At 41.1% G+C, this 19,340-nt stretch overlaps 1 protein-coding gene across 1 annotated transcript in view; it reads right to left on the bottom strand.

Annotated features, from left to right (window-relative positions):
- The window catches only part of SIPA1L1 (signal induced proliferation associated 1 like 1), a 187,161-nt gene that overhangs the window by 103,024 nt on the left and 64,797 nt on the right, over nucleotides 1–19,340 (bottom strand). Inside the window, exon 3 of the mRNA XM_070758535.1 lies at nucleotides 12,927–13,038. The gene's annotated coding sequence lies outside the window, so the exon portion shown is untranslated. The remainder of the gene's footprint in view (nucleotides 1–12,926; nucleotides 13,039–19,340) is intronic.

The raw sequence follows: 19,340 nt of genomic DNA on the forward strand, positions 1-19,340 counted from the left end.
CAGATAGGTATTTGTTTTAAAATCAATACTGCTCTAAGCAATACATATGAATTGTTTTGATTACAGGAAATGATATCTAGACAAAATTAACGATCTAACATGGAATTAATATTCAATTTTCAAAGTTACACCTATTCAATAGCTTAACTTTTATACACTACACAAAAGAATAATTCCAAAAATAAATCTTTCAAAAAGACAAGCATATTAGACTGGCTTTGGGTTTTCTTCTAACTACACAATAAGAAGCCATATTAAACAGAATTCAACTTTCCTTCCCTCCATGCCACCCCATTTTTACAGTGGTACAACTAATGAAAGTTATACCTCTACTGTTTCACCAAAGATAACTAAGCTTGAAACTGAGCACCAAAGATGAAGGATTCGATTAATAAGGATTTATTGTCCATATTCTATGAAATTAATCATACTCAAAATGAAAACAAGGAGGAGTGTGTGTGTGTGTGTGACTTGCCTATCAACTTGCAGAAGAGGTCCAAATGATCTCTCTTTCTGACTATATTTCATTTTGTTAGTAGCTTTGTTATTTATTTATTTATTTATTTATTTATTGCTTAGATTTGTATGCCGCCCCTCTCCGAAGACTCGGGGCGGCATACAAATCTAAGTAATAATGCTACTAACAAAGCACTGGTTGCTTTGTTAGTAGCACTGGTTACCAGTTAGCTTCCAGGTGAAGTTTCCCTATAAACCACTTCATGGCATACGTTTGGCTACTTGAGGGCCTATCTGTCTTTTGTAGTTTCTGCCATTTGATAATTAGACAGAGTTGATATGGTTGAGTCCCATTAATTAAATGGTGTCATCTAAATAGGCCCAGGAAATGAGTCTTCTTTGTTGTGGTGCTGGCTCTCTCGAATAAGCATCCCAACTATTAATGACATAGTGGCCTGATTTTAAAAGCAAGAGTAAAATGCACTGCAAATTAAATACAGTAAGAAGGAAATAAGAACAAGGATGAAATAAAAAAGAAACATAGAGAATAGGTCTAGCCATTTCTGAGCAATATTAAATGAAAATTCCTAAGAACTAGTATGTGGGATTTATAGTAATACAAATACAAATGAGTATATTAGGAAAACCTGACATGCAACAGGAATGCAATCATTTGCACAAGGAAAAACTTCACTGTGTATGAAAAGACTGTAAGCTTTTCATCATTTCATTGTACTGCTTCCAAGAATTCAAAAGGGGGGGGGGGAGGAGCCAGAGAATATTTTTTCAGATACAGTGATCCCCCGATCATTGCGAGGGTTCCGTTCCAGGACCCCCGCAATGAGCGGGTTTTCGCGAAGTAGCGCTGCGGAAGTAAAAACACCATCTGCGCATGTGCAGATGGTGTTTTTACTTCCGCCGCAGCAGCGAGGCTTCTCTGCTGACTCCTGGCGAACTTCCCCGCTTTAGGAGTCAGCAGAGAAGCGGCGCACCTGTTTTAAAACGATCGGAGCCGGCCTGTGGGGGCTTTCCAGCAACCCCCGAGCCCCCCATGCCGGCTGCAACGTTTTAAAACACGCGCGCCGCTTCGCAGCTGTCTCCTGAAGCCGAACGCGGAAGTTAGCGTTCGGCTTCAGGAGACAGCTGCGAAGCGGCGCGCGTGTTTTAAAACGTCGCAGCCGGCCTGGGGGGGCTTTCCAGCAACCCCCGAGCCCGAGTTGGGGGCTCGGGGGTTGCTGGAAAGCCCCCCCCAGGCCGGCTCCGATCGTTTTAAAACAGGCGCGCGGCTTCTCCGCTGACTCCTGGTTAACTTCCCGGGCGAATGGCGGGCGAGCGGCGAGCGAATGGCGGGTGGCCGGGCGAACGGCGGGCGAGCGGGTGCTGGGGGGGGCTTCGCCCTCCCGCCAGCAAGAGGGGGAAGACCCAGGGAAGCTGCCCAGCAGCTGATCTGCCCGGCGCCATCTACGCATGCGTGCCCATAGAAAAAAGGGCACGCATGCGCAGATGGTGTTTTGACTTCCGGGTTGAAAAATCGCAAATTAGCCTGTTCGCAATTGTCGGGAACGCAATAACCGGGGGATTACTGTAATTCAAATGAATGTATAAAATATGTTGAAGCGGTAAAGACTATCTAGCCTATACAATATTTTTTCTTATTTGTTAAAAAGAATACATGACTGATGTTCAGCATATATACGTGATGTACACACAGATATTCGCCCACTGACAAAGTCCCAAGCCGGTTAATTGGCAGCCAAGTAATTAGAGACTGTTGCTTCCATTCCTACCAACAGTAGCTGGTGCTATTTATCCAGAACTGCCTTAAACCAATTCTTCACTTCCTAGCAGTTGGAGACTGTTTCCTAAAGTCAAATTATTCTTTTGATTTGGAGTACTGTAATTTACTTGTGCCCTGGACCATGTTATATTTCATATGAACTAATCTAAGCATAACTAAGGGCACAATTATTTGGGGAAATTCAGAGATCTTGAGAAAAAACAATATTAGGTTGCCACATCAGTATAAAGGAGAAAATGCAGTTAAAATTTTGTAGAATATGTTTGACAGCATTTTTGGAAAATATTTTCCCTATGTCATAATTTATAAGGTGCAGAAATATTAGAGCCAGAAGTTACCATTAAAAAAACCCCAGTACTTTGAACAAATAGTTAGCTCAGGTCACATCTGTAAGCAAGCCAATTCCATCAATCTCTGTAGGTATTCTATTAATAGAAATTTAATTTTTCAAAGATTTTCTCTTTTCACCCGTTTCCTGAGACACAACCCAACACTATTAACAAGCTCTTAGCAGTAAACATTTTGAACAGCTATAACTCTCTCAAAGAGAAAGTAGAGTAAATATCTACATAATCTTCTAGATCATATAATTTGTACAGTACCAGGAAGTAGTTGGCACCATTTTTCATCAACTTCTATTCCTTCAAGTTTGCATGAGTCACTAACCAGATGTTTATCAAAACACAATTTTTGTGAAACAATTATAAAAGATAAAATGCATTTATGTTTCTTTTATAAATAACATCTCATGCACAAATTCCTTGAAGCAACGTTAGATGAAAACTAAAATATTACTAGTATCCAATAACACATAATCTACCCAGAACAATTATTTCCAGATGATAAATCTTTTTACAGTGGTGGGAAAGTTATTCTGACTTTTCTGTTTTAAAATTTTAAGTCAATCTTAGCTTTTATTAACAATAAATTAAATCACACAAAGCAACATACCGTATTTTTCGGAGTATAAAATGTACCTTTTTACCCTCCAAAAGAGGGTGAAAACTTGGGTGCATCTTATACTCTGAATGTTGCCCCACCCAGCCACCCCCAGCCTTTGGTCTCTGCCTCCCAGCAACTTACCTTCTTGCAGCAAACAGTGCAGAGTCTAATTAGCACAAGCTACTGATTATCAGCCTCCCAACCAGCAGCTGATTGAGATTGCAGGAAGGCACATGTGCTAAAGTGAAACCAAATTAAGGAGACAAATTGCTGGGTGGGAGGGGCAGAATTTTCTTGTGCTAATCAGTTCCTGAAACTGGATGCAAGGAGGTAAGCCAATAACTATAAATGTCTCTAGGATGTTCAAATTATTAGACTTTTAAAAAAGACTGCTTTATTATTGTTCTACACAATTTAACAAAATGAAGGTTTTTAAAATAAATGCTTGATCTGAAGAGGCCCAGTACTTTTGTATCATCTTTTAAATAGCAGAGAATATATACTTCAAGAAAGCCACATCTATTTTAACAGCATCTGTACAAGTATAATCTGAAATGTAACAGTGTCCTGGTTTAGTATTAAGATAAGGCAGCTGAGTTAAACCTTGACTTAGTCATGTTTGGAGTAGATCTATTTAAATAATTGGGAGGAGTTAGTGTGACTACATTTAAGGTAACTTTCTGGCATTAATATACTAGTATAGTATGATAGTATAGTATACTAATACTATAAGGGCAGACTAGAGGTCTTTTTCTGCCGTCAGTCTTCTATGTTTCTATGTCCATTATCCAATTCTTTGCTATTTTGATCGGTCAGGTACACATGCACAGAAATACACAGCAAACAGTGCATATCATCAGTGCTGTTTGCTGGGAGGCAGAAGCAGATTTTTCTCTCCTTGTTTTCCTCCCCCAAAATTAAGGTGCGTCTTGCACTCCGAAAAATACGAGACTTTCACCTTTTTTAGACCACATTTCCTCCCCCCCCCCCCCCCCCAATATTTCTTTATTTATAAATATCTAGATTTCTCTTCTTGGTAGTATGATAAACTGATAGTTATAAAGACAGGTTTCCCACTTCATATATTGAGTTTTGTTGTAGTTTTATAGCGTCTTAACCTCCGTAACATACTCTTTGCAAAAGCAAAAAGCACTGGGAGAAATGATGTTTTCAGAAGGTCTTCAATCTTCTCCGGGCAATGAAACTACATTTTGAGATATCTAAATTTAAGTTTCATCTAAACTTTATACTGCAAAACAAAACTGTTATCAGTACTGACATGAAAAGTTTTATGCAGCAAATAATTTTATCAATTCAAACTAAGATGGCTAATCTATCAAAGCCAGAGCCAACCAGAACCTTCCAAGGTATCTTCCAACTCTGTTCTTCTGTTAAGTCTCTTAAAAATTTTCATATTTTCAGAGTACAGTTTTTAAAAAGCTGCTGGTTTGGATCTGAAATTTAGCCACAGTAATGTTCCACCACATTTTTCATGTTTTGAAAAATGAAAAAAAAAGATATTCTACCAGCCTTAGAATTCTCTAAACAGAATTAAAGTGAACTTTAATTTTCAGCAATCTCTTTTGCCTAGCTTTTTTTCAATCCCATCTCTTCTACTTAAATAAGTATTAAATTTATATTTCCCTTTTCAGTCAGGAGCTCTAGGGGACAAAAATAGTCTACACTAACAGCCCTGTGAGATAGGTGCAACTAAGAGAGAGTGACACGTATAAAGTTGCCCAGTGGGCATCCAGCCATGGCTAAAGGTCTCCCCAGTCTCAGTCCAATGCATTAACTGCTAACTATTGTATGTGCAATTTGTTCAGGAGAGCTGCACAGGGAGGAAAGAATCAATAAACAAGATGTTTTCTGCCACTACAATTCCTCTCTTGGATGAGCAGCTTCCCACAAATGGAAGAAACTTCTACTGAAGTTAGAGCCTGGATCCAAGCCATTTTTAAACAAAAGTTAGCCTTTATAATTTGGGAAATTTTGTAGCTATATTAAGCATAATTTATTTATTTATTTTGCATTTTAAGTTGCACTTCTCACTGTATTATAAAGCAGCAGCACTAATTTGGATCAAAGACTGGGTCAACTTATCGGACAAAAGAACGTCAACCCTTGAAGGACATGACCTTCAAGAAGGCTGACATGCATATTTATGGACTGAAGTATCCCATAAACAAAACTCATTTAACATACATCTAATTAGAAAATCACTGTTGAAAATTTGGTGTGAAATTAAGAAAAAATTTTATATTAAAATCCCAGGGTGGCTATCCACGATGGAAGCCTGCATATATCCAAATCTAATCAACCCAACTAAAACCCAGAGTTACAAGGACATATTATATCCAGACGGTCTCTTAAAACCAAGAGAAGCCCTAAATCTTCCAAACTCCAAGATGGAATGATGGACATATATGCAGATTAATACCAGATACAAAACAGGTCTTTCAAATATGTTATGGAAAGTCTCCAGAAAAAATTGCAGGGTGTACAGGAGAAATAACAAAATCTGCATTTTTAAAATACAATTAATATTACAATCTATGACTAGTTATATTAAAATAATTAATTAATTAATAAATAAATAAATAAATAATAAAAGTAAAATAAATATACTAAATGAATCTCTTCCACAGTGAGATGGACAGCATACAAATTAAATAAATAAATGTTACATGATAGAAATCATGTTAATTAGTTAATATTTCAATGTTAACATTTCCCTTACCTTTTAACCTTTTTTCTAGTTGCTCAAATTCTGCTTATTTTGAACATTCTACATTTTTATGAACCCTTTTTGTATGTTGCAAGTCACTGAACAAACTTAGCAATGGTATCTGATATAATTAGGTCTCTATATGAAAGCAGTAGAAAAATATAAAACTCCTTAATAAAAGAAAATTCAACTTCTGACATATTTCATTAGCAAGAAGACAGTACATAGTAATAGTAACATTCTAATAAAGATGAGAGAAGATTATTATTAATGAAACATTGTATATTTCCTATACTGTTCTGTTGTTATTTTGTTAACAGAATTGGTAACTGAATTTGTTGAAATCCCATCCATTGTACTGCTTATGCTAGAGTCCTTGGAGAGGGTTGGCATACAAATCAAATCAAATCAAATCAAATCAAATCAAATCAAAAAATAAATAAATATAAACAAAACAAAACAGTGGTTCTGAGCCTGTGGTCCATGGACCACTGGGGGACTGTATTGCCACTACACAGGGTCCATGAAGGCTTGAAGAAATGTTATGATTAAATCTTGAGTTAAGTCTTGGTGGCCTGGGGCCATGATCTATAGCCATAAAATATATTTGAAGAAGGTCTACGGTGAAGAAAAGATTGGGAACCACTGGACCACAGAATTAAGTGACCTCTCTTCCTGGCAACAATTCTAGAAGATTCCCAAATATGCTCCAGGATCCTGGGAGACATAGGAACGGAAGCTTAATAAACTGTGATTGCTTAATAATCAACTTAATGTACTTTATTTCATTTTCCACCTTTTGCCTTGTTCTATGTATCATTTGTTATACAATGTAAACATTACTGTCTTTCAAATTAAGAGATATCTTATTTTCCTTTAGGATGATTTTAAAGAGAAACTTGTTGATGAAACAGTCTTCTCAGTTCTTCACTATCTTTTTCAGTATTCATCACCTCTTTCCTCAGATTTGTGTGTGTGTGGAGGTGCATTCTCTTTTCTTCAGTTCTTCATTGCAATCTTGAAAATGCCACCCTTATAAAGGTTTGTTCTACAAGCTTCTATCTTAATATGGGATTATTTTGTACAGAGCCAATTATTATGTCTAAAATTTTGATTTTAAAATATTTCAAATAATGAAACTATATCTGAAATATCTTTGAATCCTTTTAAAAATATATTGTCTTCAATATTACCAGATTACTAGATTCATTTATTTCAGTACTTTGTTCTAGTTTAGTGTTTAATTATTATAACACTTTATTTAATCTAGGTGTGAAGTATGACTATGAAAGACCCATAGGCTTTTAGAAAGGCAATCAAGGCCTGACATTTTCCTAGATATTGTATCATCATGAGTAGAATCCCATGCATATTGTATTAATTTGGCTTTAATGTTATCCTTTGTTTTTCTGTATGTTTTCTGTTTTTTGTTGATTTTTGTATGCTACTTAGACTTATAAGGTTTCCATATGGCAGCCATAAATAAAAAAACCTAACCAGTGAGATGTTGGGTGCCAAATTCTGAACAACTGCTATGAGAAACTATGGTAATTCTAATCTGACATTTAATGGGTTTTAAATTTAAAATCAATATCTCTGACAATTATGCTTTCTAATTATAAATTTCAGGCTATGTGCACATAAATGTTTACAGAATATTTGACAATGTCAATGCTATCCGCTAACAATGTTTTCATTGTGTATTTTAAAATGTGTATGCATTTTTTGGCACTCTCTTGTTTTGGAAAGTGCCAGAAAAGGAAAAAATGAAGGGACTAAGTTAAATGCATATATAATTTGTAATTAAAATCTATATTTCACTTTAATGGGCTGTTTGAAACAAATCTCTGATTTAATACCTTATTTGAAATGGAAGTATAATGTATTTAATACAGCTACTGTACATAATAAAATATTTAAATGCAGCATAGGAATAGGTCTGTATTGTGCAATGAAAGTTAAGATACAAGTAGAACATGAAAGGTTAATGAACACTACAACTTTTACATTCTGTAGAGCAGTGTTTCCCAACCTTGGCAACTTGAAGATATCTGGACTTTAACTCCCAGAATTCCCCAGCCAGCATTCGCTGGCTGGGGAATTCTGGGAGTTGAAGTCCAGATATCTTCAAGTTGCCAAGGTTGGGAAACACTGCTGTAGAGTACTGAAAGAAGGATGGCATTTTGCATAGAGGAAATAAAACAACTGAGCCCCAAATTTCTCTTTAACAGTGCAAATAACAATGCACCATATCTTAAGCTGTAAATCTAGATGTACATTTTAAAAATACATATACCTAGAACAATGACTCCCGTATTTGCTAGGCAAATTTATACTTCAACTTAAAACAGGAAGACACATTTTCTAGACAAACAAAAGAACAAAAGGAGGCATAGAAACATGAAAACTTAAGTGAGCAGGAAGCAAGACAGGAAGCAAATAACCTAACAGAAATGCACGGGATGTATTATAAGCTTGGACACCAGATACAAGCAGAAAGGGAGTTATTTATGTATGAGCTTTCATGGTCTGAAGAATAACTTAGAACTAACTAGCATGAAAAAGTGGGGGAATAATTAACCATTAAACCTATGTATATGGCTAAGGATGACTGAAGATGTTGCCCAATGCACTTTATAGAGATATGGCCAGAAGAGGATTAAGTGTTGGCAAATGTAGGAAGTCACTTCCACGCAAACTCCTGACAAAAAGACTTTCTTTTCTTGTCTCTCCACACTATTTGTAACTGCCATTTGAAATATATTTGAGTGCCAGTGGAATAAAAGTATTTATTACTACAGATTTAGATAGACCTAATTAAAACATTATTAACCACACTAAATTGGACTGCTATATTAATGGGAGACATGTTACCATTATTTTTCACTAGACCTGTGATATGCTGAGGATAAGAACATAGAAACATAGAAACATAGAAGTCTGACGGCAGAAAAAGACCTCATGGTCCATCTAGTCTGCCCTTATACTATTTTCTGTATTTTATCTTAGGATGGATATATGTTTATCCCAGGCATGTTTAAATTCAGTTACTGTGGATTTATCTACCACATCTGCTGGAAGTTTGTTCCAAGGATCTACTACTCTTTCAGTAAAATAATATTTTCTCATGTTGCTTTTGATCTTTCCCCCAACTAACTTCAGACTGTGTCCCCTTGTTCTTGTGCTCACTTTCCTATTAAAAACACTTCCCTCCTGGACCTTATTTAACCCTTTAATATATTTAAATGTTTCGATCATGTCCCCCCTTTTCCTTCTGTCCTCCAGACTATACAGATTGAGTTCATTAAGTCTTTCCTTATACGTTTTATGCTTAAGACCTTCCACCATTCTTGTAGCCCGTCTTTGGACCCGTTCAATTTTGTCAATATCTTTTTGTAGGTGAGGTCTCCAGAACTGAACACAGTATTCCAAATGTGGTCTCACCAGCATTCTATATAGTGGGATCATAATCTCCCTCTTCCTGCTTGTTATACCTCTAGCTATGCAGCCAAGCATCCTACTTGCTTTCCCTACCGCCTGACTGCACTGTTCACCCATTTTGAGACTGTCAGAAATCACTACCCCTAAATCCTTTTCTTTTGAAGTATTTGCCAACACTGAACTGCCAATACAATACTCAGATTGAGGATTCCTTTTCCCCAAGTGCATTATTTTACATTTGGAAACATTAAACTGCAGTTTCCATTGCTTAGACCATTTATCTAGTAAAGCTAAATCATTTACCATATTACAGACGCCTCCAGGAATATCAACCCTATTGCACACTTTAGAGTCATCGGCAAATAGGCAAACCTTCCCTACCAAACCTTCCCCTATGTCACTCACAAATATATTAAAAAGAATAGGACCCAGAACAGATCCTTGTGGCACACCGCTTGTAACCTGACTCTGCTCAGAATACTCGCCATTAACAATAACTCTCTGATGTCTACGCTTCAGCCAGCTGCAAATCCATTGAACTATCCAGGGATTAAGTCCAATCTTCACTAATTTATCTATCAGCTCTTTATGTGGAACCGTATCAAAGGCTTTGCTGAAGTCCAGGTAGGCAATATCCACGGCACCACCTTCATCCAACACCTTTGTGACATAGTCAAAGAAATCAATGAGATTAGTCTGACATGATTTGCCTTCAGTAAAGCCATGCTGATTTGGGTCTAATAAGTTATTGTTTTTTAGGTGCTGATTTATCCTCTTTTTGAGTAGAGTCTCCATCATGGATGGATATATGTTTATCCCAGGCATGTTTAAATTCAGTTACTGTGGATTTATCTACCACGTCTGCTGGAAGTTTGTTCCAAGGATCTACTACTCTTTCAGTAAAATAATATTTTCTCATGTTGCTTTTGTATTTAGAACGTATCTCTCTCCCTTGCAGAGAGATCTTACACTGATAACAGAAAAACAAATTGAATGAAAGCATGACAAAAGGAAACAAAACCTGTTCCAATGGTTCTCGGGTTACAAGCCTATTTAAGGGATGATGACAAAGGAAACAATTTGCAGGAAACAACATCGTTCATATTGTGTCTTGCTCCTGAAATGTCTGATCGGCTCTTGTTTTCTTTCTTGGCATTTTTCCTGCAAATTGCTTTTGGGCATTTTGCCAACTACCATAAGATCGCTATTATCTACAAGGCTGTTTACTCAAAATTATGTTATTATTTGGTGGACTCATGCTGGCTGTTAATGAAGTTGAATTAATAGCCAGTATTCAGAAAAGACTGCTTTAAACTATATTCGTGTTTGACGATTGCTAAGCAAGCTCATTAGTAGACCTTAATTAGTAAACTAAGGTTTGTACAGACTTTATGTGTGCTGTGTTCTTTGTGGCCCCTAACTGGGGCAGAACACATACTTTAGAATCCCACCAGATCCTGTTGCACCATTGCCGTGATGAGCAACTTCAAATTTGCAGGATTGAAAGGGCTATAGGCAGGTCCCGTGGCAACGCCCGAACCTGTCCACTGGTGGAAGGTATAGAACCCATGGCAGCGGTCAAAGGCTGACTACTGGTAGAGGCAGAAGATTGCATTGTACAAGCCATTGAGGACTCAGCCGACTCCCAAATGACTGGGTTAATGATCACTGGCTCCATAATACCAAGGGCCATTTTCCCTCCCCCCCAAGGGATGAGCTGTGCTGGCACCACAAGTACTGATGCCTGCTGAGCATCTGCGCACAGACTTTTTGAAGCATGCAGTCCCTCTTAAGTTTCTCTTTCTGTCATTTTGGACCATTTGGGCTGACCATGAAGTCCTCTGGGAGGTGGGGGGGGGGAGAAATGCAATCAGAACAGTCTGATTTCTTCTTCTTCTTGCCAGAGGCTTTGTGGCCTGAGGTAGATGGTTGATAGTCCGTCATTTGGAGAAATCACGAATGACATGTATGCTGATAAAATGGCCACTGGTCTCTTCTAACGGCTGTTGCAGTTGGTGGGAAGAAACATTCATTGGTGCCGACCTAGGCCAAGCCCTTTTTGGCACTCCAGGCACAGGCAGATAATAAATGGAGTCAGTGAGTAATGAATCACAAAGTGATGACCTAGGGCAAGCCCTTTGGCAGCCTAGGCAATGTCCGATTAGGAAATGGACAGCCAACACCATCTTGCGCTTCCCTGACAGGTGGCTTAGAACGGAGAGATAGCGGGCCGAATGAGCAAGCTCATAAGTCAAGGCCACATCAGAGAATGAGTGGGGAATCTAGAATCTGGCAGCACAAAGAGTCTGTTATGGGTGATTGGCTTGTTTAATAGCGCCCAAGACTGCAGATAAAAGCATCCCTCTGATCAGTCTCTCACAAGCCGGAGGAAAAGCTGAGAGCTCATGAGGCAATCAGGCAAAAATCACCAAAGTGAAGATCACTGCAAGGCAAGGCAGCCGAAGCTGCGGCTGGAACCTGCACTTGCAGTTAACTCACTCTACTTACCCGATATTAAAGAGAAAATGGGAGAGGCTGATTCACAAGAAAAAACAAGTACGAACCAAGCAGAAATTCAAGGTTGGAAGTAGCAGTCAGATGGGAAAAACTCAAGCTATGTCTGTCCTCTCTGAGGCCTGAATCGAAGTTGGGCCAAAATGGCAGGTGGAGCTTCAAGATGATTGACAGACTCAGTCCTCACTCTAATTAGACGAGGACACCCCATTCTGAAGGCTAGCTCCACTCACTATGGAGAAAATGAACATTCCACTATTACTCTTACAAGTCACATTAGATTGGAACAAATGACAGATTAGTATTTTATAAATATATAGTCACACTGGACAAGAACAACCACCAAAAATAACAAGAATTAAAAGCTAAAATAACATTACTTAATAATAATTTTTAACTAATCTGAAGCAGTCTAACTTTATCCATCATGCATTTTTATGAAAATCCAACGGGCATTGAACAATGATGAGTATTGGATCTGTTTGAAAATCTGAGAAGAAAATATGGCAAAAGAGAGGCAATATATACTTAAAAACAAAACAAAAAAGGTCTGCCCCAAATACCACCCAAAGTCTGACATGGCCTCATCTGGTATAAAAGGACACAGCTAAAATATCCAATGTTTTTGCTAATTCCCTAAAATTAAGACAAAATTGGAAACCAGCCAGAACAAAGTCACTGCAGAAATGCAAAACGAGTACATCATAATTTCTTACCTTGCCCTTGTGTGACATATTTGGCAAATGTTGCATTAAAAATGGTATTTATAAATCATTTTGAAACTGGGATGATGCATATTATTTATAGTGAATAGGGAAATTAAACGGGGTACATCTTCACTCTAACAAAGATATATAACAAAAGGAAAAGTAGATTTCCCAACACTTTTTAAAGACAGATTTTTTTAAAAAAAAAACCTGCCAGACTACCTGTAAATTAAATTTAGTTGAATAATCATCTGAGAATTCATTACATGTCAGCTAAATGCCTGCATTGTAATCTATATTCTGAATTTCCCAGAGCCCTGGATTTTGACAAGCAACTTACCCTATGAAATAGCAGAGGACTTGCAAGACGGTTCCCCTTTCTCTTCAGTTCTGTACACTGTCCAAAGGAAACGCTGATATGCTCAGGCAGGAAGGTGTAGCAATTTATGATTCTGAAAGAGAAAGTACCACAGCAGCAGAATTTTAGGCCAATGCCTTGTAGTTTGCAGGTGCATTTTTTTTCAATCTACAGGTGCAGAAATGCTGACAACAGTAAGATTAGAACTACACCTATTTAATTACTGAATTCAATTATTAACACTGAAATTAAAAAAGGATCATTGTTATGCATCTGATAAAGATTTTAGAGATATTTCAGTACAGGGCCTTCTTCATCCATTAACCATTTCTAGCATCACTGACTTCTCAAATGAATTTGCATGCATGACATGGCCAAAATAAATCAGACTTATCTTGTTATCATTGTTTCTAATGATGTGTCTGGTTTTATATATTTCAGCACCTCTCTGTTGGTGGTTCTGACTGCCCATGGCATACACAATAATTTACACCAGCACCACAATTCAAAGACATCAAGTCTTCTTCCATCAATCATTCTTAGTATTCAACTCTCACATCCATACATCATTGTAGCAATAGCAATAACACTTCGACTTATATACTGCTTTACAGTACTTTTCAGCCCACTCTAAGCAGTTTACAGAGTTAGCATATTGGGTTATCATTTTGCCCACTTTGGAAAGATGGAAGGTTGAGTCAACCTTGAGCCTGGTGAGATTGAGTGTTGACTCACCTGATACGCTCTTTCTCTTGGTAGAGGAGTCGACAGTCAGGATGGGTTGTACTCGCTCGTTAGAGGCGTGTCCGAGTCATAGAAGTATAAAAAGGCTGGAACCGCCCACAGACCCAGTTTTGATGACGTAACTGAAAACAATGACTCGGAGTGGCAGCACAACTCAGACTCCTAGATTCAACTAATTCAAGAAAAAAACCCCTGAACTATATACAGGAAACTTCTTCAGCTCTACATTGAAGAAAGGAAAAAACAAGGAGAGAAGAAAAAGGTAGATAAGGGGAGGGAACTGACTGTCGACTCCTCTACCAAGAGAAAGAGCGTATCAGGTGAGTCAACGCTCATTCTCCTTGGAGGGAGGAGTCGACAGTCAGGATGGGACATGTCAAAGTTATTGTCCCGAGGGATGGGCAACTTCCACTACTTGTTGTAGGACCCTCCGCCCAAAGGCCGCCTGTGCTGAGGCAAATTTATCGATCTTATAGTGGCGGATAAAAGGAGTGAGAGAGATCCAGGTAGCCGCCTTGCATAAGTCCTCCAGGGGGCATTGAGTGGCCCAGGCCGCCGAGGAAGCCGCACTCCTAGTGGAATGCGCGGTTATACCTAGAGGCCTCTGGACGCCCTCCACGTCATAGGCTTTGGCAATGGCCCCACGGATCCATCGACCAATGGTGGACGAAGAAGCTTTGAGGCCGATCTTTTGAGGGGAGAAAAAAATAAACAGGGCCTCAGATTGCCTGATGGGCCGTGTTCTTTTCAAGTAAACACGAAGAGCTCTCCTCACGTCAAGCGTGTGCCATCTGCGTTCCGAAGGGTGAGAAGGTCGGGAGCAGAAGGTTGGTAGAATAATGTCCTGACTCCGGTGGAAAATCGAATTGATTTTGGGGAGAAAGGACGGGTCAAGGCGGAGGACTACTTTGTCTTGGTGAAAAAGGCATAGGTCCTCTCTGACAGATAATGCTGCTAACTCGGATATCCGTCTGGCCATTGTGATGGCAATTAGGAAAGATACCTTGAAGGAGAGATATCGTAGAGAAGCCTCTTGTAGAGGCTCATAAGGAGGCTCTGTTAACGAATACAACACCTTTGGGAGGTCCCAAGTGGGGAAACGGTGGACCACAAGGGGGTGCGAGTTGGAAACGCCCCTGAGGAATCTGGACACCAAAGGAACATGAGCAAGGGATATCCAGGTGTCACAAGCGATGATGGAGGAAAGAGCTGCAGTTTGCCGCTTAATGGTATTCGGAGAGAGACCCTTATCTAGGCCGTGTTTTAGAAATTTAAGGACCTTTGAGAGGGGAATGCGAATTGGAGACAATCCTTGGGACTCACACCAGGAGCAAAAGGTTTTCCAGGTTGAGGAGTAAATACGCTCCGTGGAAGGTTTGCGAGCCTTATGAATATAATCAATGACATCGTTGTCAAAATCCTGACTCCTCAGGACGCTCCGCTCAAAAGCCAGGCGGTCAAGCGGCACCTGCCTGGGTCCGGGTGTAGGAGGGACCCCTGGGAGAGCAGTTGAGGATTCACTGGTATTTGCCATGGCTCCACCACCGACAACATTTTTAAGTCCGCAAACCAGGGTTGCCTGGGCCATAAGGGAGCTATCAATATTACCTCCGCTTGCTCCTCCAATATCTTGTGGATGACTTGGGGAAGGATAGGTAATGGAGGAAAGGCGTACAGTAGTCCCCTGGGCCAGGGACAGTGGAGGGCATTGTAGTTCTCCGCCCCCTGGGACGGGAAGCGGGAGAAGAAGCGGGGAAGTTGGGTGTTGAGAGGGGAAGCAAACAGATCTATTAATGGTTTGCCGAACCTCATTGAGATTTGCTGAAAAACTCTCGGATCTAATTTCCACTCCGTTTGCTTTACTGTTGCCCGGCTGAGGGCATCCGCCTGTATGTTGTCTGTCCCCGATATGTGTTCCGATCGGAGAGAGGACAAGTGTCTCTCTGCCCAGAGGCCGATCTTCTTGGCCTCTAGCATCAGAGTCCTGGACCTGGTGCCCCCTTGACGGTTGATATGCGCCTTGGTGGCCATATTGTCGGTCCTGATGAGGACGTCCTGTCCGGCAATCAGGTGGCTGAAGCTCTTGAGGGCCAGGAAAACTGTGTGTAACTCCAGCCAGTTGATGGGGCAGGAAGACTGGCTTGCGTCCCAAAGGCCCTGAGCCTGCTGCTGGCCGCAATGAGCTCCCCATCCCAACAGACTGGCGTCCGTGGTGATGGTTACGGTGGGGGAGGATCGGAACAGGGTACCGTCCTCGATGGCTCTGGACTTCCACCACGTCAGGGATCTTTGGACCTGTGGAGGAAGATGGGTTCGTCTTGCCAAGTGTGCCTGTCCAAGCTTTTGGAAGGGAAGTAAAAACCACTGGAGAACTCGAGAGTGAAGTCTAGCCCAGGGAACAATGGAAAAACAGGAAACCATCTTCCCTAACAAGGAAGAAAGGGAGGAGAGGGTGGGGAAAGGGTCGCCCTGGATTAGGGACGCCAACCCCCTAATGCTACTTATCCGTTCAGGGGAGAGACTTACTAGACCCACTGAGGAGTTGATAACTGTACCCAAATGAAGGATGGAGGTAGCAGGGGTGAGATGGCTTTTCTGAATATTAATAGAAAAACCGTGAGCTGTAAGGACCTCGACAGTGGTCTTCAAGTGGTCCTGAGCTAGGCTAAAGGACTTCGCTAATACCAGGACATCATCCAAATAGAATTGAAGACGAATGGGTATAGATCTAAGATGGGCAGCTAAAACTGATAAAATCTTGGTGAAAACCCGGGGGGCTGAGGATAGACCAAAAGGAAGGGCCCGGTACTGAAAATGCCTTCCGGCATAGGAGAAACGAAGGAACCTACGGTGTTCCTTAGCTATGAGGATATGTAAGTAGGCTTCAGTTAGGTCCAGAGATGCCATGAAGTCTCCCCTTCTGATGCAGACTAAGATAGTTTTAAGAGAGTGCATCTTAAACTTGTGATATTTTATATACAGGTTAAGGCGTTTCAAATCCAGAATAGGTCTCCAGCCCCCCGAGGATTTGGGGACAAGGAAGAGAATAGAATAAAAACCTTGGCCCTGAAATTCAGGGGGGACGGGCTGAATGGCCCGAATGTCTAACAGGTGCTGTATGGCCTGGTCCATTAGAGCCCTCTTAGAGGGATCTTTGGGAATAGAACAGGCAATGAAGAAAGAGGGGGAAGGGGAAAGAAACTCCAAATGTAAACCCCTTGCCACTGTATTGAGAACCCAAGAATCTGAGGAAATAGCAGACCAATGGGAGGCAAACTTAGCAAGGCGACCACCGATGGGAACTGAAAGGGGATCGGGGTGGGGGATATCACCACCTACCTCTTCGGCCCTGACGGCTTCCTGCAGATCCGCGAAAGGGTCGTTTGGTTCTTCTGCCTCTAGAGTTCATGTCCTGGAAATTGTGAGGTTTGTAGCTCTGTTGAGCTGAGCTTCTGTAGTAGGAGAAAGATTGATCAGTCTGACGAAAAGGTCGACGATAGTAAGGAGATGGACGTTGAGAAGATCTCTTCTGGCTTGAGGGTAGGATCTTCTTTTTGTCCTTAGAATCGATGAGGAAGGGCTCCAGGACATCACCGAAAAGGTTCTTACCCTTGTATTTTGCTGTAGCAAAACACCACTTGTGTTTAATATCCACTTGCCACTTCTTCAGCCAGGTCATCCTCCTGGCCGCTATTGAGGAGGCCATGGTTTTGGCTGCAAACCGCGATGTATAAAGAGTAGTGTCCGCAAGTAGTTGACAGGTGGCAAACATCTTGTTCAGGCTTTGTTGGGCTGAAATGTCAGAAGCCGGAATCTGTTCCTGCAACTGTCTGATATAGATGAGCATGGACCTGGCGAAAAAGGAAGAGGTTGTAGCTCCTTTGATTGCCCAAGCAGCGGATTGATGACTCTTCTGCAGGAGCTGATCAATTTTACGGTCTTCTCCCTTTAGAAGATCCTCCTCCTTTCCCGGCAGGTTCTCTGAAGAATGCAGGGCAAGAACTGAGAAGTCTATAGCGGGGGGCTCTAGGAAAGAGGCGAGCTCCGGAGCTACATTAAAAAATCTCTTCTCTAGATTAGAAGGAGCTGGACCTGCCGCCGGATTTAGGCATTGCTTAGTAATAGTCTCTACGAAGAGTGGCGGGGCCGGTATTATGTCTTGCTCCTCCGAGTAAGGATTCCACAGGGTCTCCACTTGGGAAGCGGAAGGTTGGGCTTGAGTGGGCGGAGCTGTGAGCCCCGCAGTTGAACGAGCCTTCAACAAAATGGTAGAAAATAACTCTGCTGGGAATAAGGCTGCTGATATAGGCAATGCTGGAGAAGCTTCTTCGTCCTCAGACAGACCGGCATGACCCCCCTCTGGAGGATCCTTGTCGTAAGAATCCGAGTCCTCAGTCGAGGAATCAGACCAAGAATCTTGGTTAGGTCTGAGGATAGAGGCAGCAAGGGAAAGAGGGGCCACTGGTGGCGCAGGTACTGGTCTAGAAGGAATGGTAGTGGGTAAAGAGCTAAGCTTAAATTCAATGCTGCGTTGAACTGCTGAATCAATCCACCTCTGGATGGCTGATGTATCAAAGGTTGTTGAAGAGGAAGGGTGGGCTTCTGGAGGAGGCATCGCCTGAGGTATCTGTTGAGGAACCTCTGAGGAAGGGCCAGGGTGAACTGGAGGTACAATGAGAATCGAAGGAGAAAGAGGAACAGGGGGTCTAGAAGTGTCTGGATTTAAATTTTGATTTGGCAAACCAGCTGGGCCCCAAACGCTGGCAGCCAAAGTTCCAGCGGACCCAGAAGGGGTAATAGTAGCTGGAGCCTGATTAGGAATTCTGGGAGTAGGGGAAAGAGCCCTAGCTGCTTTCTCATGGAGGCGTTGTAGAGTAAGATCCCTACGTCTCTATGCTTTCGAAGGTTGAGGGGTAGGGTCCCTGTTCTCTGGAATAGGGGAAATGAGATCAGAATCCACTTGTGGAGGCCTGACAGATTTTTTGGTTCTTTTCCCTCCTGCTTTAGCTAGGTCTGACATGGCAAGACAGCTAGAAAAAGGGAGAAGGGAATAAAAGGTAGAGGAAAAGTTAGTAAGACAAAGTCCCCTTGCAGGGGTCTGTGAGGGAACAAATAAAACAAAGGTGAATAAATAAAAATTGTTGAAAATGTCCCTTGCAAGGAAGATCTAAATATATAGAAAATAACCTAGCCCCTATTTGCTCCTCCTTTACAGCCTGGTCTGAGTTAACTTCTCCAGAATATGGGAAGGTACTGAGACCGTTATAGAATTAAGCCAGCAGATGGCGCCAAAAGAGCTGGAGTTGCTTGGGACTGTTTGACTTCGAGCCCGCCGATAATTAAGGGGGGGGGAGAGAAAGGAAAAATCTCTCTAAGAGGGCTCACTTATCCAAAAAAACAAACAAAACCCGAAAAAGGGATCAACAGGGGCTTGAAAAAAACTTCCCTACTAGGAGAAGCAATTAACGCCTCGTAGCTGAGGCCTGGGAATTAAGTAAACAGACAATTTCTGCTGCGTCACAAGCTATCGGCCTTTTTTTACTCTCTCCCAAGCTTCCTGGAAAATCTGACACGGAGTCAGAAACCAGCTCTCTGGTAGGGAATCAAGGTAAAATGAATCACCACTAAAGCTGTAGCCAGCCCCAGGGGAAA

This window comes from Erythrolamprus reginae, chromosome 1 (genome assembly GCF_031021105.1).
Source record: "Erythrolamprus reginae isolate rEryReg1 chromosome 1, rEryReg1.hap1, whole genome shotgun sequence".
In the NCBI taxonomy this organism is placed as follows: Eukaryota; Metazoa; Chordata; class Lepidosauria; order Squamata; family Dipsadidae; genus Erythrolamprus; species Erythrolamprus reginae.